Here is a 14,803-nt window from a genome sequence, read left to right on the forward strand (position 1 = left end):
CCCCAACCCATGTGTTCTTGGGATCATTACTTAAACTTTCTTTGCTTCAGTTTTCTTATCTATAAAATTAGGTTAATAATAATAATAACAGTACCTTATAGGGTTATTGGGAGGATAAAATGAATAATCTATATAAAGAATTTAGTATACAACCTAGTAAATACAAATACATATTGGTAATCATTAATTCTATTAGGAAATACTTCAGATATATAAAAACTTATAATGATAATATAATAAATATCAAAGACACAATGAAATTTAAAAGATAGAACATTATAAATACAATTGAAGCACATGTTATTTTGTAGTTCAGCATTTATCCTTCTCATGCATGCTTTTGTTCTTTCATTATAGACCTATACATTATTTTACAGATGTCTATATTATAAAGCAATACATAGAAATACATTAAAATTTTTTAATGGATGAGACCAACTGTATTTTTTCTGTAACTTGCTTTTTATAATAAATATGATGCTTGCAAAAGCCACCATAATTGATAAATGAAGTTCTAGTTCATTTATTTTCACTGCTATACACTATTTATGAATGAAACTGCAGTGAAACTAGAATAAGTCTATTGTAGGAATGAAACTACAGTTCATTCATTCACACTCTTATTGATGTATATTTAGGGGTGTTTTAAAACTTTTACTATTTCATAAACTGCTATGGCATAATAAATGATGATAAAAGTAATATAAAACACTTCTCTAATGCTTACTCCTCAGGCAATGATTTACATATGTTGAATCATTTAATCTCACAAAATCTCATAGTAAGAACTATTATTATCTACAATGTACAGATGAAGAAAGTGGGTCAACTTGACACAGCTGGTACATGGTGTTCCTGGAAATAAAAATAAGGTAATTAGGCCAAGATGTAGCTGTCTTAACCACATGTGCCTTTGGGCACACATGTATGTAAGAGTGCTCTAAGACTGGTTCTTCATCTTGTCTGCACATTAGAACCATCTGGACACTTAAATATAATGACTCATACCTAAACCTCTCTCCAGATCAATTGACTTAGAATCACTGGGGATCAAGTCTGGACATAAATATTGTTTAATCTGATTTTTAATTAAACTTCTTGTTCTGAGATATTGTAAATTTGCATGTTGTTGTAAAAACCATATGGAGCAATACTATTTACCATTTACCCAGTTTGCCCCAGGGGCATGATCTTGCAAAACCACAGTACAACATCACATCCAGGATTGACACTAATACAGTCAAGATTCTGAACATTTCTGTCACCACAAGGATCCCTCCTGTTGCCTATTTGTGTCCACACCCATTTCCCTCCCGCTCATCCTCTCCTTAACCCCTGACAATCAGTAATCGGTTCCATATTTCTGTAATTGTGTCATTTCAGGAATGTTATAACATTCTATATAAATAGAAAGTCAATTCCAAAAGGTTGCATACTATATAATGGAATTTCATTATAGAGGATTATATTATAGGATTCTACTACACAGTATGGGATCCCATTATATAGGGTTTCATTAGATATATCCTTTTGGGAATGATCTTTTTTATCTATGAAAATTCTCTGAAGATTCATCTAGGTTGTGGCATGTATAAATATTTCACTTCTTTTATAGCTTATAGTAGACTATGGTATGTAAGTACCACAGTTTGTTTAAACATTCACCTGTTGAAGGACATCTGATTGTTTTCAGGTTTTTTTGGCTATTAAATATAAGCTTCTATGAATATTTATTTGTAAGTTTTTGTTTGAATGTATGTTTGCATTTCTCTGGAGTAAACACCAAGGAATGCAATTGCTAGGCCATATCACATCCTGACTTATTCTCGTCTTTTAAGGAAATTGTGTTACTGGTCAATACCTCTCTCTTTGATCACCCTTAAAGGTCAAAAAGTCAGCGTCTATCTCAAGGTAAAATTATTTTTTATCTCCAATGATGACTTTACCACTAATATTTTTAATTTTGATATGAATATTATTTCTAAGATATTGGAGATCATGAAATAGCCACAGGTTAAATATTGCTAACATCATTTAGTAAAAGGCAAAAACAAAAACAAAAACAACCCCAGAGCTTACAGTTCAAGGTTTTCTAAACTGCAAAGCACCCTACAAGGAAATTAATATCGATATGCAACTATCTCACTAGCTTTGTTTACTAGACATGGCATGTGATAAAGAAAACACTTCAAATATTTAAACATTTCTAAAACCAAATTCAAAGAAGCACAGTTTTCTAATCAGATGTTCATTGACTTGAAACCAAAGTAACAAGAATGCTTTGAACAAAAAATACCCAACAATTTGTATAGTAAATTGGATATAGTAATCCATTTAAACCTCTTAGAACCTCATGAAAAAAGTAACCAAGTAACACAGGATGATATATCCACATCCTAGAGGCATGTTTCTTATTTATTAGAAATTTGACTAAACCATCAATATGACCACCTTTATTCTCAGATTTTTTTAGGATACTAGAGCCAATGAATATAATGTTCTATTAAGGAGAATATGTTTAAATAATCACAGAAATTAAATATCCCATTATTATTATTTTAAAAGTTGTGTCTATTTTTATACCAAAACATTTCCTATTAAATACATATGTATATGTAATAACTTTTGTTATTAGTATTGATTTTTCCTAGCTGCTGCAACGAGATTTCTCTGCTTCCTTGAGACAGAAACATAATTGTATATCTGTTGGACAAATATTGTTTTCCTTTTTTAGCAAAACTTTTTGATAGAAGAGCTTTATGTTGGCATCATTTTAATGAACTCAATACATTCATTAAAGAAGTGGTAAGTTACGAGTTGATGGGTGCAGCACACCAACATGGCACAAGTATACATATGTAACAAACCTGCACGTTATGCACATGTACCCTAGAACTTAAAGTATAATAATAATAAATAAATTTAAAAAAAAGAAGTGGTAAGTCTAATAATATATTTGCTTCTATGCATTATTTTTCTCTAAATTTTGGGCTTTTGTCTTTATACATTGTTTCAAAACCTAGACACCTGAGTGTGTCATTTTCCATTGCAATTAATCACTTGGTTTTGAGCTGCTCTAAGAACTGAATTTTGCCAAAATAATTGTGAGTATGAACTTTCCTGTTTGAGAGCTTCTTATTTGAATAAGTTGGCATATTTTCCCTTCGACAACTGTCACCATCTGCCAATTTGCCGTTATAGCTAGACTAACATTAAAATTTAATTATCTAACTCTGGGTTCAGTGAAGGTCAGGCATATTTAGACAGTTTTCCACAGAAAAGTTTGAAGTTGATACCCTAAGTTTCCTTGAATTGCATTTAGTAACTTCTAGGTTAAAACCCCAAATGGTAGAATCAAATAAACAGACTCATGGCATAGGTCCTGAGAGATGGGCAACTGGAGAGAGGTCCAGATGAGATTATTTCCTTTGAAAGTACCAGTTCCTATTGGAGGAGAGAAGATCTAGATAAATATTCATATAACTCAGTTTTCTGCATTGCACATTACAGAAAGTCTACAGAGAACTCTCTGGGTGAGCGAGTCAGAAACCAAAATTAATCTGGGACAATATATTATTTATTTTCTTACTGGAATGGCTTTCAGATCGTCTACTTTTATTGTTGTTAATGACATGTTTCTTCTTCTATGTAATAGTCTGAATCAAACTAAGAAAAGGCATAAATATACTGATGAGGTTTATTTAACTCATGTCTAAATAATCAGAACAAATTACTAATGGCATCTAAAGTATTCCAAAATGCTTGTTAGTTCAACTTGTTCTCTCTATACCATTCCATATGCCTATTTTTCTGATACTTACTTCTTTTGTTGCCTTATCCAATCACAATCAGGATTAATGCTTGGGAAACTGAGAAGTGACCCAAATTTCTTATAGGCAATTATTTTTCTACTTCTGCTTATCTGTCCCTGTAATCTTTCCCCTCATCATCTGATGCCTAATATATTAAAGCCCCCATCCTCCTATCTTCATCTCTTCCTTCCCCACCAAAGAAACATTTTTTTTTTCTTTTCTTTCTTTTTTCTTTTTTTTGAGACAGAATTTCGCTCTTGTTGCCCAGGCTGGAGTGCAATGGCGTGATCTTGGCTCACAGCAACCTCTACCTCCTGGGTTCAAGCGATTCTCCTGCCTCAGCCCCCTGAGTAGCTGGGATTACAGGCATGTACCACCAATCCGGCTAATGTTGTATTTTTAGTAGAGACAAGGTTTCACCATGTTTGTCAGGCTGGTCTTGAACTCCTGACCTCAGGTGGTCTGCTGGCCTCGGCCTCCCAAAGTGCTGGGATCACAGGGGTGAGCCACTGTGCCCAACCAAGAAACATTTAAAAAACAAACAAACAAACAAACAAAAAAACCCTGTTCTCTGATCATTCACAGTAAGTTATAAATAGTTCATAACATCACTAAACATATATAAAAACAAATCACATTTTATAAAGAGGATAAAATGGTCTAGACTTAACATTTGGAAAGCAAGTCAATTTTTTTCTCCAACTACAAATGACTGATATGTTAAATTAGTTTTATCATTTTTTTTAAAATCGGAGTCTATTATCAAGAACTCACATGAGGAAAAGTTTAGACAAAATGGTAAACTCAAATCACCTACGCAAGATCTGCATGAATGGGTGTGATAGTCCTTTATGTGTAATGTTACTGAACTAGTAGCTGTAAAACCCTTGTCTATTTTCCATTTTCTGATCCCTCTTAGGAAGTAATAACACATTTTTGTAAGTCAATAGCTATGACTATGATTCCCAAAACAGGGGCCTACTGGAGTATTTTACAGTTATTGAGTGACACCCAACCTCGTTATCTTTCAGATCTCAATATTTTGTTTTATGAAAGAATCAAAGTAAGAAACCTGAGCATGTGAAAAAGCACTTATTTCCAAAGGAAGAGATCATCTTAGTCGTTTGAAGACTTACATGCTTAATGCACTTTCTATTTGTTAATGAGATTTGTTCACATTATATAGCTTTCAATTAGTTGTTTTGAATTAATTTTTTATAGTCCATGTAAAATTATAATATTACAAAAATAAAATCAACATGACTGAGGAGTCTGAAGGACAACGAGGTCACATATCCCAGCCTTGGTTTATTCAGAGATTGATTAACAGGCTGTGCCTTGGAGTTGGCTCATGTGCAAGAACGAAATCAATGTCATGGTTTTTCATGTTGAAATTTTAAGGCACCATGATGACTTTAATTGTATATATTAAATTATTTATCAAATATTATAAACAGCACACTTTACTATTTCTTTATAGAACATTGGTCAGCAGCTCTTTTCGAAAACCAGTCACCCATTAGAATTTTATTTACTACTTCTCCAAAGGATTTTCCAATATTCCTCCTACAGTTAAGTAAAGGCCATTTCTCTGGCATGTGTTTTCTAAAGTCCCTTAGCTTACTCAAAAATTCTGAGAAAACAACAAAGATCCTGCTTCTCTAAGCAATACCAGACATAAACTTCCCCAAAGAGAAATAAATTGAGCATTTTATGCTGCACCAAGAATGTTCTCCTTCTCCTCTCTCCTTTTTTTATATGTTATGCAAAATGAGTCAAATGGTGGGGATTAGGAATGAGAAAAAGAAAATTAAGAAAGGAGTGAGACAAAATCAAGAAAGAGTCTAATATTATATCACCAAAAAATAAGATATGTGTCAGGCAGCAAGGAGGGAAATTACAGAAATTAACTGAAGGCTAGAATAAGGAAATATGCATAGTTTTGTTCTTGATTTCCCTATATATAGGAGGAAATTATGGTCCTCTGTGAGAAGACAGGATATGAAGATCACAGAGACACATAAATTCTTTGTTACAATCAATCCTACTTATATTATGACTTTTACCTTTTGTGCAACTTTAAGTCCTTGTTCTTTTCTCTGTTGGGCATTTAGAAATTTGTATCAAGATAAAGAAAAAATAGGTAATTCATCAGAAGCAGGAAATTCATAGTGACTATTGTATGCTACATGAAAATAAACAGCATTGTCTTATCAAACAAGCTGAATAAAGATTGTGAAAAATGTCTGTAATAATACCTTTGCTCCAAGAATTTTAGTGCTAACGGCTGTAAGGAACACAAAACAGTGTAATACAGCGTGTACTCTCAAGGAACACATTTATTTGAGGTGACACAAAGTCATAAATAATGTAAATATTATATAATAAAAAGAAAAAACAGCAATAAGGAAAAGGCAGATTATAGGGATACATACTATGAGTGTATTCATTTATTCAACAACTATTTCCTGATTATCAGTAAACCTAAAATCAACTAGATTTTAGAGGTCCAAAGATTATTGTGAATTCCACAGTTTAGGAAATCTGAGTAAGAGGATTTCCTTTTAGTGAGTTTTTATGTAGGTTTGAAGGGGATGTAGGAGAATATTCTTTCCTAAGTGGATGCAAATACATTTGCTGAGTAAATGGTTATAAGGATAATAACAAAGTCATCAAGTTTTCAGGATGTAATGATAAATGCCTTTGTCGTAATGCCAAGTACAAATACATTTCTGCTTAAATGATATAGAAGTGAGAATGCTGGAAAGGAGAGATTTTAATCATTATTCAAACTATTTGCTATTGGTGCTATGTGCAAAAAGAAACTTTACTCTTAAGCAAGTAGATGATGTAGTAAAAGATTGTGTATCACTTAGTAGTCCTTTGACAGTAAGTGTCAGAGAACCCAGCTAAAGTGGACCAAAAAAAGAACAGGTTTGTATTGATACATATGATTGAAAAGTTCATAAGTAAATATGGCTTTATGAATACTCTGGAACACAGATGATTTAATCAGGAACTTATTTTTATTCTTCTCTTGACTCTATTTTATTCTCAGGCTCCATGACACTTTTTTTTTTTTTCCATTTTAGGCTTACATCCTCAAAGCATTCCGTCCAGAGGAAAGAGGGGGAAACTTTGGTTTGCTTCTGAATAAAGTTACTGTTTTCTATGATTGGAACTTCTAAGGTTAGAAACTTATCTCTTAGCCAATCACTGTGGCTAAAATGATGGAATTACAGAGATTTACCAGGAGTAGACTACAAACCTATCCTTCACTTCCTGTGAATAGAAGAATTCAGTAATTCAGTGTTATAACTGGATAAGCATGGAGCCTATGTGCTTCCACTTACATCCACATAGAATGAGAACGGAGGAAGTTTATTTCCCAGAGAATATTTGTTGTACTGGAAATGAGTGCAATGCAGAAGTTTTATAAATCCACCTAAATGTTCACTCCAGGGTGTTGTATGATAGCACTGTGCTGAATAGGTTGGATGAAAGAATGCTTGGAGAGAGAATGACCATGTTCTATGGCTACAAATTGTATGAATTTGAGCTATATACATAAATTGGAATGGAGAGGGTGATATGCAAGTGCAAAATTTTTTGAAGAATGGCCTGGTAGATCTTGGTGATTGATTGTCTGTTAGCTTTTCCAATAGTAGATGTTTTCATAGTTACACATATTAGGGCTATACTATGGCCAGAGGTTCCGAAACTTTTGCAAGTTACAGCACTTTTAATTTCTCAGTTATTTTTGCATGGTACTCCTTCACCAAAATAAATAATTAAGAAATATATTTAATAAATATTGACTACTCCAGTAGGTCCCTATTTTGGGAATCATAGCTATAGCTGTTGACTTACAAAAATGTGTTATTCCTTCCTAAGAGGGATCAGAATATGGAAAATAGACAAGGGTTTTGCAGCTACTAGTTCAGTAACATTACATATTAAAGACTATCACACCCATTCATGCAGATTTTGACTAGGTGATTCGGGTTTACCGTTTTGTCTAAATTTTTCCTCATGTGAGTTCTGGATAATGGACTCTGATTTAAAAAAATGATAAAACTAATTTCACATATCAGTCATGTGTAGTTGGAGAAGAAATTGACTTGCTTTCTATATGTTAAGTCTAGACCATTTTGCCCTCTTTGTAAAATGTGATTTGTTTTTGTGTATGTTTAGTTATTTTATAAGTTATTTATAATTTTGTGTGAATGATCAGAGAACAGCGTTTTTAAAATATTGGTTTCTTTGGTGGGGAAGGAAGACATGAAGTTAGGAGGATGGGGGCTTTAATATAATAGGCATCAGATATTGAGGGGAAGGAGTACAGGGACTGATAGGCAGAAGTAGAAAGAGAATTGTCTGTAATAAATTTGCATCACTTCTCAGTTCCCTAAGCATTAATCTTGATTATGATTGGATAAGGCAACAAAAGGAGTATCAGAAAAATAGGCATATGGAATGATATAGCGAGAACAAGTTGAACTAACAAGCATTTCGGAATACTTTAAGTGCCATTAGTGATTTGTTCTGATTATTTAGACATGAGTTAAATAAACCTCATCAGTATATTTATGCCTTTTCTTAGTTTGATTCAGAGACTGTTACATAGAACAGGAAACATGTGTCATTAACAACAATAAAAGTAGATGATTTGAATGCCATTTCAGTATGAAAATAAATGATATATTGTCCCAGATTAATTCTGGTTTCTGACTCACTCTCCCAGAGAGTTCTCTGTAAACTTTCTGTAATATGAAACACAGAAAACTGAGTTATATGAATATTCATCCAGATCATCTTTCCTCTAAGACAATAGGAACTAGTACTTTCAGAGGAAATAATCTCATCTGAACATCTCTCTCCAGTTGCCCATCTCTCAGGATCTATGCCATGTGTTATCATATGATAGAGCTCGAAATAGTACTCCATCTTCACTAAGCCCACCTGGTGTACCTTCTAAACTGAATATGAGTGTCAATATTCATGCATACATAATTTCCCTTTAAAATGTTTTGAATTTAATATATTTCATATTTGGTATAAGTAAAATAGTTGATAATAGCAAAGACTTTTAACTTTTTTTTTGGTTTCTTACTTGCTTTGCACACATGAAGCATTGATTTTTACATTTTGGCTTGTGTTTTTATTATCTGAACTGTACATTTGATCCATTTGAGCAAATCTCCTTACAAGCTAGAATATTTAAGATACAACTGATTGTCTTTCAATAATTTATTCCAGAATATTTATTCATCACTGACTATATGTCTTGCACAATCCATATGCTTTTAATTAGGCCATATGTTACAATCACCTGAAGATTTCCTCAAGCCTAAATTTTAATAAAGCCTGACTCCAGGCAGAATAACTAGGGTTTTGAACCAGGGGAGGGGTATGTTTTTAGATTCCCAGGTGATTCTAAATTGCATTCATGGTTGAGAATGATCAAATTCAAGCAATGCTTTTTTAAATTAAATGTATTCTTCAGCTATTTGTTGACTATTTCTGGTACTGAGAAATATGAGGATGATATAGTCATGGTGTCTGTTCTTTTTCAGTCCATACTCTTGACAATTAAAAATATTATGAAAGTCATACAACTGTGATAGAGAAATGCAAATGTATTTCTCCAAACTTAAAGCACAAGCATCATAATATTTCAAAGGAAACAAGAAAATTCTAGTGATTTTAGAATTAATATTCCTTTTCTCCCTTTCCATCTGCCTGCTACCATAGCTCACAATGTTTAGTCACAGGATAAGAGAAAAGTTTTCAAGCATTTTCCACAGATGTGAATGTTTGATATAAAAAAAGACACTCTGGTTTAAAGAGTGTTGCTAGGAAACACAATTTGAAGATGAAATCCCCTACAGAGCTGTCTTCCATCCTGTAATAAGAAAGTGTAGTGGTAGCATGTCCTGATTTAAAAAGCAGAAAAAATAATCTATTAGCTGTGTATCCAAAGGAAACTTGTTTCAGGCTCATTTAAAACTTATTTGGAAATAGTTTGGGCTTATTATATGCACCACAACTTCCGGGAATTCTTTTGTTTTTTAATTGGTGCAAGGATAAAGTTGTAAGCATATAATATTTTGTCCAAATAATCACTATAAGAGAAATGCACTTAAATACAATAATGAACTCATGTTAATTTTTGCTTTAATAGTAATTTCTACTAAAGTAATATATCCTTTATCATAGGAAAATGTGGATATACAAAAAATATACTAAGATAATAAAGATTGCCCATAATGCCACCTTATAGAAATAACCATGCTTTGGTGTTATTTATGTTTTATTTCTTCTAAATACTCAAGGAATGTTGGCTAATGGTTGTTATAGGTTTGTTCTAACACACTGCCATTTAGCAAGTAAAATAGTTTAATCCACTTATATTTATTATAATTTATTATGTACCTTGATGCATTTCTAAAATCTTATTTTATGTTTTTTTATTATCCAATTTTTTACTTTTTTTCCTCTTTTCTGCCTTCTATTTGATTAGTTTATGTACCATGTGTTATTGAGGTTATAATATCTAATATTTAGTCCTGCATTTTCACATAATCCAGTATAAGCTTTTCCTGATTCTGATTATTATAAAGCATTTGAAAGTGCAATTTAAGGTCTCCCTAATATTTTTATCATATTGTTCTATTATATGTAAACACATCAAATTATTTAATCAGAATAAATTTCTCTGTGAGGAATCACTGTATTAAAATATCTGAATACTTTTAAGACACTTGATGCATATTACTAAATTATTTCCTGAAAAGGTTGTCTTGGTTACTACTTCTTGTAACAGTATAGGAAAATATTAATCACTGCATCCACATAAACATTGAGTATTGTTAATTTTAATGCTGTGCAAATTTTGTCAAATAAAATATATATACAGCATTTTTAGGTTGCATTTTTTATTCATGTCATACATGTATATTCATTCATGTAAGTTTAACATGTTCTTTACTCATTTGTCAATTATTACGATAATAGTCTTTCATATATTAACTATGAGTTCCTTATAGCTATGTCTGTAATCTTTTTGAAGTTTTTTCCCAATTTATATTTTCCCCCTAAAATTCATTCTTAACTTTTATATATGCAATTTAAAATGTTTCCTTTGTATTTTCTTATATTCAGGGAGTTGGTGTATTAATTTCCTTTTTAAGTTAATTTGATTTTTATATTTTGACTTTTAATTCATCTGAGTTTTTGTTGATATATGAAGTGAGATTAGAATACTTACTGATTTTTTTCTAGCTATTTAATTGCCTCAGTGCCCTTTATTAAGTCATATTTCATATCCTTACCTGTTAGCACTTTCACAAATAGAGGATGTAAGCAATATAAATGTAAGCCTGGTTTAAATCTTAATTCTACCACTTACTAGCACCAGAAACACCACAATGCTGGGCAAATTGCTTAACCTACATGACTCAGGTGTTTCATCCCTAAAATGGACACAAAGAAAGAACCTATATCAAGGTTTTTGTGAGGGGTGAGATAATATATGTAAGGTGTCTGGCACACAATAAATGCTCAGAAAATGTTAGCTCTTATAGAATCTGTTTATTCTTCAAAGAACAACATTTTTTTGTTTATGAAGGTTTTTATTATGATTTTCAGTTGGTAGGATTATAGTTACTTTATTAGCCTTCAGAAACAATTTGGTAGAGTACTTAAGCACATGGACTCCAGAGCTAAACTGCTTGGTTGTGAATCCCAACATCCCAACTAGTTTACTGTGTGTCCTTAGCTAATTCACATCTTTGTGTTTCAATTTCTCTATCTGTAATATTGAGATATTCATAGCCCTTACCATAGAGATTTATTGTGAGGACTCCAATGAGAATGAAATGTATTTAAAGTGGTTAGTAGTAAGTGCTATGTAAGCATTAGCTATAATTTGTTTCAAAATAGTCTTAATGTCCTTTTCAACTATTTTTCTTCTTTTATAAAGTTGAGACTTATTCTTTCAAGTTTAGAGAAATTCCATTTGTGCTTTGATTGAAAGTATGTCATTTTGGAAAACCTTAAGAATATTGAGTCTTGTTATCAGAGAGCTGGTATATTTTTCCAATTTGTCAATGCTTCTTTTAAGTCTATCAATAAATATTTATAGCTTTTTGTTTCTTGTACTGATTCTTAAAAGTATTTTTAGGTCATCAATCGTGTGTTTGTTAATACTGCAGGCTGAGGCTTCATTTTTCTTATTTCTAAGTAGACATTGTTAGTACCAAAGAAAACTATAGTTTGTATTTATCTTCTGCTTAGTCACCTTGCTGAACTCTTAATGTTTGTATTTTATTTAAATCCATTTTCTTTGATATTGTGGTGTATAATCATACTGCATGCAAATAATAGTTCTGCATCCTCATTTTGATTGTTGTAAATACAATTTTTACTTCATTTTGAACTATATTTGCCTAAGCTCCAAAACAGTGCTAAACTCTGTGTTTCAGGTATGGTAGAAGACACTGGGATAAACAGACAGACCCGACAGTGACGGGCCCTGTCCTCACAGTGCTTTAAATCTATTCCCATGGACTTAACATGATATTGATCTATCAAATCCTGTGTGTTGGTTTGCATTATTTAGGGGAAATGTTATATAACCTTCATTAGATTATTAAAAGGGCTTATGACTGTAAAAGGTTAAGAGTCTTTTATTCTAATTTATAGTGATAAATCAGTCTCATTAATATCCTGATTAATTTTTGTGATGATTTATATGTTCTTATTCACTGTTACAGCCTTTTTAAAAATTGAAAATAACTGTGATAGTGTTACCCATTTCCTTACATGTGTACTGTATATATATTTTTAATTACCCATATTCTCAAAACTCAACTAATTTTTCATAGAGAAATGTTAAGATACATTGAAAAGAAAAAGACTTGAGGTACATTAATTTACATTTTTAAGAGTCTCATTTTGAGTGTTCAACAGTAGTACTGGAAACATAATTCAGTCTGTAATCACGGCTTGGTCCCCTATGGTTTCTGTAAACATAAATAAAAATGTGGTTTACAATCTTAACTTGTTTTAGACTCTCGATTACAATTTAAAGAAGTGTGATTAACAATAACAACAAAAAAGCAAGCATATAGAATTAGGTTTTCTTTTGCCAGCCATTAATCTTTTTGTGGACTGCAGAAACACGGGGGAAAGATAGCTGATTGGTAGGAAAGACAGCAAGGTGTTTACTGGGCCTGGTAGAGAGACTATGGGCCCATTTTATCAGTTTAATAAACAGAGTAAGAGTCTAACAAGCTGGGTGGCTTTCCACAAACAAAACAAGTTTGAGAGTTGTAGCAAGAGGAAGAGATCCTTTCCCTTGATTTAGCATGTAGGAGAAAACCATTCACAGGAGGGGCACTCATGTGGACAAAGAACACAGTCTTGCTTCCCCTTCTGCCACTCGTTTCACTCCATAGCATCTTGCCAGTGGGTGTGCAGGCCTGTGCCAGGGATGCACTCCATGGGGCCAGTCTGCAGAAATCTCTTGAAAGTATTTTGACTGAAGCTGTTAAAAGTTGAACCATTTGAAATTTCTTTATTCTCTGTAAGGGTTAAACTAGGTTATTCTCTGTAAGGGTTAAACCTGCTGCCTTGGGAAATCCACTTCCTATCGTATGCTTGTATTTGTAGTGGGAGGGAGATTCTTTAAAAGGTTGGTGAGAAGGACCAACCTTTTATATAGCTGGGCCTATAATTAAAATCACTGCTCTTTATTAACTAGATTTTAGCCATAATGCTGAGAGGAAAAAACAAAGACAGGGGATGTGATAAGTGATTTGAAAGAAAACAAAACAAAATTGTTATGAGTCAAATATAGTTGTCCAGTTTGAAAGGGATTGAAGGAAAGAAAAGGGTCTATTAGAATGTCATTGCTTCTCTTTTCAGTCTCTTTAATTTATCCCTTTACATATTCTGTGCAAATATTAAGCAATTTTTTAGGTCAGTGGCATAGTTGTAACTCTCAAAACAATTTGCTAATTTATACATTCAGGAATTTAAAAACTGTTTACTAAGCATTTCCTGTGTGATAGGTGTTGTGGTAGGTTCTTGGATTTTTGAAGCCCCAAATCAATGGGAAAGTCAGACATTGAGAATTATTTAATCATAAAATGTAATACTCGTCCTTAAAGAAAGGCACAAATGGTATACATCTCAATGTATTATTATGAGTATTAAAAAATATAATTCACATAAAGAACTGGCAGTGATCGTGGCAGAGTTTACCTATCATATGTATTCCAGTGATGAGAAGAATCATGAAGACCAGCATTATGCTGAGGATGAAGATGTGAGGGATCTTCATTTATTATCATTGGCAAGCTGCTTGATTTCTCTAAACCTCATTTGTCGATGTGTTAGTTGGAGTCAGTAATAGTTATCTACATGTAATTCTGAAGATGAAAGATATTTGTAAACCACCTGTATTTGAAACAGTGATATTCTATAAATGAGTTATTTCCTTTACCAGACTCCTATCCATGAGTTATTAATCTCTAATACTATATGGATATTATCAATAAAAAAGAAATACAGATACATGAGTGGTATATTCTGAGAATAGCATTAGATATGGACTATCTCTAAGGTCATTTTTAAACAGAGCGAATATCACCTTTCCTGTGACTCCCCATTGTACTTTATTTCTCCCCATAATTTTTGTTATTTTTTAATAGACTTTAAGAGTTTTAGGTTTACAGCAAAGTTGAGCAGAAATAACAGGGAGTTCTCATATACCCCTTGTCTCCTCACACATTGCCCACCCCACTATCAACATCCCGCACCAAAGTGGTACAGTTGTTACAATCAATGAACTCGCCCTGGTACATTATTAGCAACCGAAGTCCTTAGTTTACAGTAGGGTTACTCTGGCTGTTGTACATCCTATGAATTTGTCTGAATTTATAATGATAGTATCACACAGAATAGTTTCGCCTGTTATCCCAGCA

At 32.5% G+C, this 14,803-nt stretch overlaps 1 protein-coding gene across 4 annotated transcripts in view; it reads left to right on the top strand.

Moving 5' to 3' along the window:
• Positions 1 to 14,803, top strand: part of CNTN1 (contactin 1) — a 380,108-nt gene that overhangs the window by 183,333 nt on the left and 181,972 nt on the right. For 2 of the 4 annotated variants that reach the window (XM_077952290.1, XM_077952291.1), the window contains exon 2: positions 6,905 to 7,001. The exons of the other annotated variants lie outside the window; for them this stretch is intronic. The gene's annotated coding sequence lies outside the window, so the exon portion shown is untranslated. The remainder of the gene's footprint in view (positions 1 to 6,904; positions 7,002 to 14,803) is intronic. 4 annotated transcript variants of the gene reach the window in all.

Source organism: Macaca mulatta, chromosome 11 (genome assembly GCF_049350105.2).
Source record: "Macaca mulatta isolate MMU2019108-1 chromosome 11, T2T-MMU8v2.0, whole genome shotgun sequence".
Lineage (NCBI taxonomy): Eukaryota > Metazoa > Chordata > Mammalia > Primates > Cercopithecidae > Macaca > Macaca mulatta.